The sequence below is a fragment of the Salvelinus alpinus genome, chromosome 8 (genome assembly GCF_045679555.1).
Source record: "Salvelinus alpinus chromosome 8, SLU_Salpinus.1, whole genome shotgun sequence".
Classification (NCBI taxonomy): Eukaryota; Metazoa; Chordata; class Actinopteri; order Salmoniformes; family Salmonidae; genus Salvelinus; species Salvelinus alpinus.
The window spans coordinates 63455259-63469383 of NC_092093.1; positions in this window are offsets into that span (position 1 = coordinate 63455259).

The following is a 14125-nucleotide window of genomic DNA, read 5'->3' on the forward strand; positions in this document are numbered from 1 at the left end:
AATGTATCTATGTATGAGTGTGTATGTGTATATGTGTGTGTTATGTCATCTAACTAAACTTGTCTGTGTCCACATATGTAGAACCATCTCTGTGTGTTTGTGTGTGTGTGTACGTGCAAGCGTGTGTGCACGTATGTGCATGTGTTTCCTGGGAGGCGTGGGAGAGTCGGCTGGCTGATGGGTGTATGTGTGTGTGAGTGTGTGTCAGGGCCCTTGGTGTCATGCACAGGGTGGGTCACCCCTACAGGACACGGGCACTCGCTATCTCTGCCAAGAGGAAGAGCAATCAGAAAGATAGAGGGCTGAGAGGAGGATGGGAGAGATGAGAGGAGCCAACCAGGGAGTGGTACGGGATAGCCTGAGAACAGAGAGTGAGAGAGAGAGAGCGAGAGAGAGAGAGAGAGAAGAGGGGAAGGGAGGGGAAGAGGCACTGGCCATGGGATAGAATCAGTTTGTGATCATTTGAGATTATGTAAGGTGTTGAAATATTGGTGTAGGAATATAAAATCAGAGTTGCTCTGCGAGAAAAATCTCTAATTATCTACTTGAAGGCGCACAATATCATTCAAAAGCAGGCAGAGAGATATTATTTTTTCTTCAGATGGATATAGAAAGGTAACGGTGTAGCCAGGAGTTTTTCAGTGGTAATCCTCTTGGAATGTTTAAGAATAGAATGGACAATTAATGAATGGTGGGAGGATTTTACGAATGGAGGGATGTTAGTTGACAATACCACCTCTACATCCTACAGTACAGAAATGAAGAATGTCGGCTGAGAATACATGCTGCTACAGACACTGACACCATTGACAAGACTCCATCGGGAAAGCAGTTGAGCAGTGAACAAGGGATGATGATGATGATGATGATGGTAGTAATGCTGATGTCATAATAAGGATGATGATGGTTAGGAGACAATAATAGGGATGATGATGACGATGATGGTCAAGATAAAGATGAAGATAGCGATCACAATAGTGATGATGAGTTCCGGTCTTCCTCCTGTAGCGCACAGCTGTGGAACAAACACACTCTCACACACACACCTGCCGTCTGGCTAGCCGTGACTTCACTGTGTCAACACAGCTGAGCCCAGCACGTCCACACAGAACCACATCCTACAAACAGACAGGAAGTGCTCCAGGGGAAGAATAAGGTGAGCGCACCACCAGTGGAGTGGACAGGCTGAGACACAGAGGGAGGGACTGTGATGGATTACAAACACATACCCCAGAGAAACACGTATCACACACACACACACACACACGCACGCACGCACGCACGCACGCACACACACACACACACACACACACACACACACACACACACACACACACACACACACGCACGCACACACACACACACACACACACACACACACACACACACACACACACACACACACAGTGGCAAGAAAAAGTATGTGAACCCCTTGGAATTACCTGGATTTCTGCATAAATTGGTCATCAAATTTGATCTGATCTTCATCTAAGTCACAACAATAGACAAACAAGTGTGCTTAAACTAATAACACACAAATGATTGTATTTTTTTTTGTCTATATTGAATACATAATTTAAACATTCACAGTGTAGGTTGGAAAAGTATGTGAACCCCTAAGCTAATGACTTCTCCTTAAGCTAATTGGAGTCAGGAGTCAGCTAACCTGGAGTCCAATCAATGAGATGAGATTGGAGATGTTTAGAGCTGCCTTGCCCTACAAAAACACTCACAAAATTTGAGTTTACTATTCACAAGAAGCATTGCCTGATGTGAACCATGCCTCGAAATAAAGAGATCTCAGAAGACCTAAGATTAAGAATTGTTGACTTGCATAAAGCTGGAAAGGGTTACAAAAGTACCTCTAAAAGCCTTGATGTTCATCAGTCCACGGTAAGACAAATTGTCTATAAACTGAGAAAGTTCAGCACTGTTGCTACTCTCCCTAGGAGTGGTCATCCTGCAAAGATGACTGCAAGAGCACAGTGCAGAATGCTCAATGAGGTTAAGAAGAATCCTAGAGTGCCAGCTAAAGACTTACAGAAATCTCTGGAACATGCTAACATCTCTGTTGACGAGTCTACGATACGTAAAACACTAAACAAGAATGGTGTTCATAGGACACCATGGAAGAAGCCATTGCTGTACAAAACAACATTGCTGCAAGTCTGAAGTTTGCCAAAGCGCGCCTGGATGTTCCACAGCGCTACTGACAAAATATTCTGTGGACAGATAAAACTACAGTTGAGTTGTTTGGAAGGAACTCACAGCACAGCACACCGACATCAAAACCTCATCCCAACTGTAAAGTATGGTGGAGGGAGCATCATGGTTTGAGGCTGCTTTGCTGCCTCAGGGCCTGGACAGCTGGCTATCATCGACGGACAAATGAATTCCCAAGTTTATCAAGACATTTTGCAGGAGAATTCTGTCCACCAATTGAAGCTCAGCATAAGTTGGGTGACGTAACAGGACCACGACCCAAAACACAGAAGTAAATCAGCAACAGAAGAAAATACACCTGCTGGAGTGGCCCAGTCATAGTCCTTACCTCAACCCGATTGAGATGCTGTGGCATGACCTCAAGAGAGCAGTTCACACCAGACATCCCAAGAATATTGTTAAACTGAAACAGTTTTGTAAAGAGAAATGGTCCAAAATACCTACTGACTGTTGTGCAGTCAGTTACAGGTCTGATCCGCAACTACAGAAAACATTTGGTTGAAGTTATTGCTGCCAAAGGAGGGTCAACCAGTTATTAAATCCAAGGGTTCACATACCTTTTCCATCCTGCACTGTGAATGTTTACACGGTGTGTTCAATAAAGACATGACAATTGTTTGTGTGTTATTAGTTTAAGCACACTGTGTTTGTCTATTGTTGTGACCTAGATGAAGATCAGATTAAATTGTATGACCAATTTATGTAGAAATCCAGGTATTTCCAAAGGGTTCACATACTTTTTCTTGCCACTGGTATCATAAACAGTTGAAGTCGGAAGTTCACATACACTTTAGCCAAATACATTTAAACTCAGTTTTTCACAATTCCTGACATTTAATCCATTTAAGTAAAAAGTTAAAATTCCCTATCTTAGGTCAGTTAGGATCACCACTTTATTTTAAGAATGTGAAATGTCAGAATAATAGCGGAGATAATTATTTCTTTCATCACATTCCCAGTGGATCAGAAGTTTACATACACTCAATTAGTATTTGGTAGCATTGCCTTTAAATCGTTTAACTTGGGTCAAACGTTTTGGGTAGGCTTCCACAAGCTTCCCACAATAAGTTGGGTGAATTTTGGCCCATTCCTCTTGACAGAGCTGGTGTAACTGAGTCGGGTTTGTAGGCCACCTTCCTCGCACACGCTTTTTCAGGTCTGCCCACAAATTTTCTATAGGATTGAGGTCAGGGCTTTGTACCTTACCTTGACTTTGTTGTCCTAAAGCCATTTTGCAGCAACTTTGGAAATATGCTTAGGGTCAATGTTCATTTGTTCAATGTTCATTTGGAAGACCCATTTGCGACCAAGCTTTAACTTCCTGACTGTCTTGATGTTGCTTCAATATATCCACATAATTTTCCTCCCTCATGATGCCATCTATTTTGTGAAGTGCACCAGTCCCTCCTGCAGCAAAGCACCCCCGTGCTTCACGTTGGGATGGTGTTCTTCGGCTTGCAAGCATAACCCTTTTTCTTCCAAACATAACAGTGGTCATTATGGCTAAACAGTTCTATTTTTGTTTCATCAGACCAGAGGACATTTCTCCAAAAAGTATGATCTTTGTCCCCATGTGCAGTTGCAAACTGTATGACTTGTGTCATGCACAAAGGAGATGTCTAACTGACTTGCCAAAACTATAGTTTGTTAACAAGAAATTTGTGGAGTGGTTGAAAAACGAGTATTAATGACTCCAACCTAAGTGTATGTAAACTTCAGACTTATCAATAACCATTTAAATTAGGGTTGCAAAATTCCAGTAACTTTCCAATGATTCCATTTTTTCAGAAATCACGTCGGGAACATTACGTGAATTCTGAAAAATCACAGAGTCCTCCAACCGGGAATTCTGGAACACCGGGGAATTTTGGGAATTTTACCAATGTTTTGAAACCCTACATTTAATCAAACATTTACAGTGCATTCGGAAAGTTTTCCACATTTTGTTACATTACAGCCTTATTCTAAAATGAATTAAATAAAACAAATCTATACACAACAATCTATACAATCTGGCATGATGACTCCTTGTTGTCCCCAGTCCACCTAGCCGTGCTGCTGCTCCAGTTTCAACTGTTCTGCCTGCAGCTATGGAACCCTGACCTGTTCACTGTGATTACTATTATTTGACCATGCTGGTCATTTATGAACATTTAAACATCTTGGCCATGTTCTGTTATAATCTCCACCCGGCACAGCCAGAAGAGGACTGGCCACCCCTCATAGCCTGGTTCCTCTCTAGGTTTCTTCCTAGGTTTTGGCCTTTCTAGGGAGTTTTTCCTAGCCACCGTGCTTCTACACCTGCATTGCTTGCTGTTTGGGGTTTTAGGCTGGGTTTCTGTACAGCACTTTGATATATCAGCTGATGTAAGAAGCGCTATATAAATACATTTGATTTGATTTGATATTCACAATAACCCATAATGACAAAGTGAAAACAGGTTTTTAGACATTTTTGCAAATTAATTCAAATAAAAAATTACATCATTCAGGTATTCAGACCCTTTGCTATGAGACTCGAAATTGAGCTCAGTTACATCCTGTTTCCATTGATCATCCTTGAGATGTTTCTACAACTTGATTGGAGTCCACCTGTGGTAAATTCAATTGATTGGACATGATTGGAAAAAGCACACACAAAAGGTCCCACAATTGACAGTGCATTTCAGGGCAAAAACCAAGCCATGAGGTCGAAAGAATTGTCCGTAGGGCTTCGAGACAGGATAGTGTCAAGGCACAGATCTGTGGAAGGGTTACCAACACATTTCTGCAGCATTGAAGGTCCCCAAGAACACAGTGGCCTCCATGGAAGAAGTTTGGAACCACCAAGACTCTTGCTAGAGCTGGCCGCCCGGCCATACTGAGCAATCAAGGGAGATGGGCCTTGGTCAGGGAAGTGACCAAGATCCCGATGGTCACTCTGACAGAGCTCCAGAGTTCCTCTGTGGAGATGGGATAACCTTCCAGAAAGACAACCATCTCTACAGCACTCCACCAATCAGGCATTTATGGTAGAGTGGCCAGATGGAAGCCACTCTTCAGTAAAAGGCACATGACAGCCCGCTTGGAGTTTTCCAAAAGGCACCTAAAGGACTCTCAGACCATTAGAAACAAGATTCTCTGGTCTGTTGAAATCAAGTTAAACTCTTTGGCCTGAATGCCAAGCGTCACGTATTGAGAAAATCTGAAACCATCCCTACGGTGAAGCATGGTGGTGGCAGCATCATGCTGTGGGGATGTTTTTCAGCGGCAGGAACTGGGAGACTAGTCAGCATCGAGGGAAAGATGAACGGAGCAAAGTACAGACAGGTCCTTCATGAAAACCTGCTCCAGAGGGCTCAGGACCTCAGACTGGGGCGAAGGTTCACCTTCCAACAGGACAACAACCCTAAGCACACAGCCAAGTCAATGCAAGAGTGGATTCTAGGCAAGTCTCCGAATCTCCTTGAGTGGCCCAGCCAGAGCCCAGACTTGAACCTGATCGAACATCTCTGGAGAGACTTGAAAAAAGCTGTGCAGTAACACTTCCCATCCAACCTGACAGAGCTTGAGAGGACCTGCAGAGAAAAATGGGAGAAACTCCCCAAATACATGTTTGCCAAGCATGTAGCATTATACCCAAGACTCGAGGCTGTAATCACTGCCAAAGGTGCTTCAACAAAGTACTGAGTAAAGGGTCTGAATACTTATGTAAATGTGATATTTCTATTTGTAATAAATTTGCACATATTTCTATAATTTTTTTTTTGCTTTGTCATTATGGGGTTTTGTGTGTAGATGGGGCGGCAGGTAGTCTAGTGGTTAGAGCGTTGGACTAGTAACCGAAAGGTTGCAAGATCAAATCCCCGAGCTGACAAGGTCAAAATCTGTCATTCTGCCCCTGAACAAGGCACTGTTCCTAGGCCATCATTGAAAATAAGAATTTGTTATTAACTGACTTGCCTAGTTAAATAAATAAAAGATTGATGAGGGGAAAAAACTATGCAAACCATTTTAGAATAAGAATAACCTAACAAAATGTTGAAAAAAATCAAGGGGTCTGAATACTTTCCAAATGCACTGTACACACACACAGACTACAGCTGTCTTATACACCAAGATGCTACAACTCCTTAATCTTTCTATCACACACACAAACACACTAAAGCTTGTGAGAATTTGTCGGCGAGTAGGTAACCCGTCACTACCATCCCTTCTCAAATCAAATCCAAATCAAATTTTATTTGTCACATACACATGGTTAGCAGATGTTAATGCGAGTGTAGCGAAATGCTTGTGCTTCTAGTTCCGACAATGCAGTAATAACCAACGAGTAATCTAACCTAACAATTCCACAACTACTATTTTATACACACAAGTGTAAAGGGATAAAGAATATGTACATAAAGATATATGAATGAGTGATGGTACAGAACGGCATAGGCAAGATGCAGTAGATGGTATAGAGTACAGTATATACATCTGAGATGAGTAATGTAGGGTATACAAACATAAAGTGGCATAGTTTAAAGTGGCTAGTGATACATGTATTACATAAAGATGGCAAGATGCAGTAGATGATATAGAGTACAGTATATACATATACATATGAGATGAGTAATGTAGGGTATGTAAACATTATATTAAGTGGCATTGTTTAAAGTGGCTAGTGATACATTTTTACATAAATTTCCATCAATTCCCATTATTAAAGTTGAGTTGAGTCAGTATGTTGGCAGCGGCCACTAAATGTTAGTCTGATGGCCTTGAGATAGAAGCTGTTTTTCAGTCTCTCGGTCCCTGCTTTGATGCACCTGTACTGACCTCGCCTTCTGGATGATAGCGGGGTGAACAGGCAGTGGCTCGGGTGGTTGTTGTCCTTGAAGATCTTTATGGCCTTCCTGTGACATCGGGTGGTATAGGTGTCCTGGAGGGCAGGTAGTTTGCCCCCGGTGATGCGTTGTGCAGATCTCACTACCCTCTGGAGAGCCTTACGGTTGTGGGCGGAGCAGTTGCCGTACCAGGCGGTGATACAGCCCGACAGGATGCTCTCGATTGTGCATCTGTAGAAGTTTGTGAGTGCTTTTGGTGACAAGCCGAATTTCTTCAGCCTCCTGAGATTGAAGAGGCGCTGCTGCGCCTTCTTCACAACGCTGTCTGTGTGGGTGGACCAATTCAGTGTGTCCGTGATGTGTACACCGAGGAACTTAAAACTTACTACCCTCTCCACTACTGTCCCGTCGATATGGATAGGGGGGTGCTCCCTCTGCTGTTTCCTGAAGTCCACAATCATCTCCTTTGTTTTGTTGACGTTGAGTGTGAGGTTATTTTCCTGACACCACACTCCGAGGGCCCTCACCTCCTCCCTGTAGGCCGCCTCGTCGTTGTTGGTAATCAAGCCTACCACTGTAGTGTCGTCCACAAACTTGATGATTGAGTTGGAGGCGTGCATGGCCACGCAGTCGTGGGTGAACAGGGAGTACAGGAGAGGGCTCAGAACGTGTTGAGTGTTGAGGATCAGCGGGGTGGAGATGTTGTTACCTACCCTCACCACCTGGGGGCGGCCCGTCAGGAAGTCCAGTACCCAGTTGCACAGGACGGGGTCGAGACCCAGGGTCTCGAGCTTGATGACGAGTTTGGAGGGTACTATGGTGTTAAATGCTGAGCTGTAGTCGATGAACAGCATTCTCAAATAGGTATTCCTCTTGTCCAGATGGGTTAGGTTAGTGTGCAGTGTGGTTGCGATTGCGTCGTCTGTGGACCTATTGGGTCGGTAAGCAAATTGGAGTGGGTCTAGGGTGTCAGGTAGGGTGGAGGTGATATGGTCCTTGACTAGTCTCTCAAAGCACTTCATGATGAAGGAAGTGAGTGCTACGGGGCGGTAGTCGTTTAGCTCAGTTACCTTAGCTTTCTTGGGAACAGGAACAATGGTGGCCCTCTTGAAGCATGTGGGAACAGCAGACTGGGATAAGGATTGATTGAATATGTCCGTAAACACACCAGCCAGCTGGTCTGCGCATGCTCTGAGGACGCGGCTGGGAATGCCGTCTGGGCCTGCGGCCTTGCGAGGGTTAACACGTTTAAATGTTTTACTCACCTCGGCTGCAGTGAAGGAGAGCCCGCAGGTTTTGGTAGCGGACCATGTCAGTGGCACTGTATTGTCCTCAAAGCGAGCAAAAAAGTTATTTAGTCTGTCTGGAAGCAAGACATCCTGGTCCGCGACGGGGCTGGTTTTCTTTTTGTAATCCGTGATTGACTGTAGACCCTGCCACATACCTCTTGTGTCTGAGCTGTTGAATTGCGACTCTACTTTGTCTCTATACTGGCACTTAGCTTGTTTGATTGCCTTGCGGAGGGAGTAGCTACACTGTTTGTATTCGGTCATGTTTCCGGTCACCTTGCCCTGGTTAAAAGCAGTGGTTCGCGCTTTCAGTTTCACACGAATGCTGCCATCAATCCACGGTTTCTGGTTTGGGAATGTTTTAATCGTTGCTGTGGGTATTACGTCGCCGATGATCACCGAATCAGCGTATTCGTCAATGTTGTTGTTGGACGCAATGCGGAACATATCCCAATCCACGTGATCGAAGCAGTCTTGAAGCGTGGAATCAGATTGGTCGGACCAGCGTTGAACAGACCTGAGCGCTGGAGCTTCTTGTTTTAGTTTCTGTTTGTAGGCTGGAAGCAACAAAATGGAGTCGTGGTCAGCTTTTCTGAAAGGAGGGCGGGGGAGGGCCTTATATGCGTCGCGGAAGTTAGAATAACAATGATCCAGGGTTTTACCAGCCCTGGTAGCACAATCGATATGCTGATTAAATTTAGGGAGTTTTTGTTTTCAGATTAGCCTTGTTAAAATCCCCAGCTATGATGAATGCAGCCTCAGGGTGTGTGGTTTCCAGTTACATAGAGTCAGATAAAGTTCGTTCAGGGCCATCGATGTGTCTGCTTGGGGGGGAATATATACGGCTGTGATTATAATCGAAGAGAATTCCCTTGGTAGATAATGCGGTCAACATTTGATTGTGAGGAATTCTAAGTCAGGTGAACAGAATGACTTGAGTTCCTGTATGTTGTTATGATCACACCACGTCTCGTTGATCATAAGGCATACCCCCCCGCCCCTCTTCTTACCAGAAAGATGTTTGTTTCTGTCGGCGCGATGCGTGAAGAAACCAGCTGGCTGCACCGACTCCGTTAGCGTCTCTCGAGTGAGCCATGTTTCCGTGAAGCAAAGAACGTTACAGTCTCCGATGTCTCTCTGGAATGCTACCCTTGCTCGGATTTCATCAACCTTGTTGTCAAGAGACTGGACATTGGCAAGTAGTATGCTAGGGAGTGGAGCGCGATGTGCCCGTCTCCGAAGCCTGACCAGAAGACCGCTTCGTTTGCCCCTTTTACGGCGTCGTTGTTTAGGGTCGCCGGCTGGGATCAGATCCATTGTACATTGGAAGGCAAAACACAGGATCCGCTTCGGGAGAGTCATATTCCTGGTCGTAATGATAGTGAGTTGACGTTGCTATTATATTCAGTAGTTCCTCCCGACTGTATGTAATGAAACCTAAGATTACCTGGGGTACCAATGTAAGAAATAACACGTAAAAAAACTAAATACTGCATAGTTTCCTAGGAATGCGAAGCGAGGCGGCCATCTCTGTCGGCGCCGGAAGTCCTTCTATTGGCTTATGTGCAATCACTGGAGAATAAACTGGATGAGCTCCATTCGAGATTATCCTACCAACTGGGTATTAAAAAACTGTAATATATTATGTTTCACTGAGTCATGGCTGAATGACAACACGGATAATATACAGTTGGCTGAGTTTTCCGTGCATCGGCAAGACAGACCAGCTACCTCCGGTAAGACAAGGGGTGGTGGTGTGTGTCTATTTGTCTGGTGCGTGATGTCTAATATTAAGGAAGTCTTGAGGTATTGCTTGCCTGAGATAGAGTACATGATCATAAGCTGTAGACCACACTACCTACAAAGAGAATTTTCATCTATATTTTTCGTAGCTGTCTATTTACCACCACAAACCAATGATGACACTAAGACCGCACTCAACAAGCTGTAAAAGGTCATAAACACAAAAATGTTCATCCAGAAGCGATGGTCCTAGTGGCCGGGGACTTTAATGCAGGCAAACTTAAATGGGTTTTACCTAATTTCACATGTGCAACAAGAGGGAAAAAAACTCTAGACCGCCTTTACTCCACACAAAGAGACGCGTAGAAAGCTCCCCCCGCCCTCCACTTGGCAAATCTGATCATAATTCTATCCTCCTAATTCCTGTTTACAAGCAAAACTAAAGCAGGAAGTACCAGTGACTCGCTCAGTACGGAAGTGGTAAGATGAAGCGGATACTACGCTACAGGACTGTTTGCAAGCACAGACTGGAATATGTTCCGTGATTCATCCAATGGCATTAAGGAGTATACCACCTCAGTCACCGCATTCATCAATAAGTGCATTGACAACGTCGTCCCCACAGTGACTGTACGCACATATCCCAACCAGAAGCCATGGATTACAGGCAACACCTGCACCAAGCTAAAGGCTAGAGCTGCCGCTTTCAAGGAGCGGTACACTAATCCGCACGCTTATAAGAAATCCTGCTACGCCCTCTGACGCACCATCAAACAGGCAAAGCATCAATAGAGGACTAAGATTGAATCCTACTACACCGGCTCTGACGTTCATTGGATGTGGCAGGGCTTGCAAACTATTAGGGACTACAAAGGGAGACCCAGCCGCGAGCTGCCCAGTGGCGCGATCCTACCAGACGGGCTAAATGCCTTTTATGCTCGCTTCGAGGCAAGCAACATTGAAGATTGCATGAAGGCACCAGCAGTTCCAGATGAATGTGGATCACGCTCTCCGTAGCCGATGAGAGCAAAACCTTTAAACAATTCAAGATTCCCACCTGGACAAAAAGAACACCTATGTGAGAATGCTGTTCATTGACTACAGCTCTGCATTCAACACCATAGTGCCCACAAGGCTCATCACTAAGCTAAAGACCCTGGGACTAAACACCTCCCTCTGCAACTGGATCCTGGACTTCCTGACGGGCCGACCCCAGGTGGTAAGAGTAGGCAACAACACATCCGCCAAGCTGATCCTTAACACGGGGGCCCCTCAGGGGTGAGTGCTTAGTCCCCTCCTCTACTCCCTGGTCACCCACGACTTGGCCAGGCACAACTCCAACACCATCATGAAGTTTTGTGATGACACAACAGTGGTAGGCCTGATCACCGACAATGATGAGACAGCCTATAGGGAAGAGGTCAGAGAACTGTCAGTGTGGTGCCAGGACAACAACCTCTCCCTCAACGTGAGCAAAACAAAGTATCATGGTCCGAACACACCAAGACAAAATGTTCCTCTTCGTTTTAATGTTTTATCATCTCGCTGTCATACTGTGTTCAACCGTGTTGGATCTTGCCTAGCCATCTTGTCTCAAGAGGACCACAATGGAAATAAGTCCCAGACATTATTGTGTGTTATCCTCCATGATTGTACTCATGTGCATATATGGCTTTTTCATGTTTTATGTGTGCTTGTTTTTTTAAATGGTCGAATTAATGAACTAAACTAAACTAAGACAGTCGCGAGAGGGCACCACAACACCTATTCCACCTCAGGAGACTGAAAAGACTTGGCATTCTTCTCCAGATCCTCAAAAGTTATACAGCTGCACCATCGTGAGTATCCTGACCGGTTGCAACACCGCCTGGTATGGAAACTGCTTGGCATTCGACCGTAAGGCGCTACAGAGGGTTGTACGTAAATGTCAGTACATCACTGGGGCCAAGCTTCATGCCATTCAGGACCTCTATACCAGGCGGTGTCAGAGGAAGGCCCCAAAAATGGTCAAAGACTCCAGTCACCCAAGTCACAGACTGTTCTCTCTGCTACCGCATGGTACCAGAGCGCCAAGTCTAGGTCCAAAAGGCGCCTTAACAGCTTCTACCCCCAAGCCATAAAACTGCTGAATAATTAATCAAATGGCCACCCGGACAATTTACATTGACCCCCTTCCCCCTTTGTTTTACACTGCTGCTACACACTGTTTATTGTCTATGCATAGTCACTACCTCTACCTGCATGTATAAATTACCTCAATTACTTTGACTAACCTGTACCCCTGCACATTGACTCGGTACCGGTACCCCTTGTATATAGCCTTGTTATTGTTATTTTATTGTGTTACTATTTTACTTTAGTTTATTTAGTAAATATTTTCTTAACTGCCTTGTTGGTTAAGGACTTGTAAGTATTTCACGGTAAGGTCTACACCTGTTGTATTCAGAACATGTGACAAATACAATTTGATTTGATTTGATTGATATCATACACCCAAAGATGCTACAACTCATTAATCTTTCTATCACACACATACACACACTTAGTGAATTGCGTGCGTGTAGTGTGTTTAGCTGCCCTGTGGTCTGGAGGTGGGCAGTAGTGCTGGCTCAGAGACATCTATTATCCCAATCGGCTGCTGGAAAATGTTACTACTGCTATCGGTGGTAGCAGAGGTAGAGAGTGTGTGTGTGTGTGCGTGCGTGTGTTTATTTTCCACAGACCGTGGGGATTTTGAAGGTTGCTGAAGCGTTTGTATCCGGAGTGTATCGCTGTATTGCCTCTGGACATGTCCTTTTATATTACAGGTGCAGTACAACGACATCACTACACAGTCACATAATCCAAACAACGTCCTACATTAGGACTTGCAGTATAGTACTACCAGTATGTGCACTATTGCCTACGTTGGTGTGTTTGTGTGTCATGATGTAAAAGCTATGAGTGACTATCATATTAATCATCACTGCCTCTCCCCATCTTTCCCCCCTCTTTCCCCCTCTCTCTCTCTCTCTCTCTCTCTCTCTTCTTGTCCTTTGTCTCGCTCTCAATTCCTCCCCCTCTCTCACTGTGACGATAGCGAGAGAGAGAGAGAGAGAGAGAGAGAGAGAGAGAGAGAGAGAGAGAGAGAGAGAGAGAGAGAGAGAGAGAGAGAGAGAGAGAGAGAGAGAGAGAGAGAGAGAGAGAGAGAGAGAGAGAGAGTGTGTGCGTGCGTGCGTGCGTGCGTGCGTGCGTGCGTGCGTGCGTGCGTGCGTGCGTGCGTGCGTGCGTGCGTGCGTGCGTGCGTGCGTGCGTGCGTGCGTGCGTGTGTGTGTGCATGCGTCTGTACGTGTGTGTGTGCTGGTGTTGTTGTGTGTGTATGCGCGTGAGTGAATGTTGTCCGCTGTGTATTTGTATGTGTGTGTTTACCCCTGTGTGTGTTGTCCGCTGTGTATATGTGTGTGTTTGAGTGAAACAGGAACCTTGGGCTCTTATCGAGTCACTTCCCTGTGCGGGGTGCACTTCCCTGGGCCGCGAGGCCCTCTTTATTTCGAGAGAACTGGGGGGTGTTGGAGACAGATAAACACTATCTGCCATCAGGAAAGCCTCGAGCCGTTTCCACGGGAAGTTTCAAATAGCTAAAGTTAATAAAAGGCCTTTTCACCGTATTCCTCAAGCTGCTTTTACCCACAATAGTTATTCAACTTTGTCATCAAAGGTTAAGAAAATGGTGGCTTGGTGGACTCAAATTCGATAGAGGTCTAGTGAGATGGGCAGGAAGGTTTGTTGTGGTGTTACAAGGGTTTTCAGAGTTGTGTGATAGGGAGGTGTAGACCAAAGTGGCTTGAATAGGAACTGAATCTCTGCAGCCCTCCCTCCCTCTCTCCCTCCTCACCTCCCTGTCTCCCCCCTCCTTCTTTCTCTCCGACCTCCCTCTCTCAGATGTCCCAGGAGGCTTCAGTGTGAAACAGGAGGAGGAGCTAAGAGAGGGAGGAGACCTACACCTCACTTGCGTAGCCAATAAACAACTGTACACCAAGTTGTCATGGTAACTGGTGACTGACACAGCAGAGCCCTCTA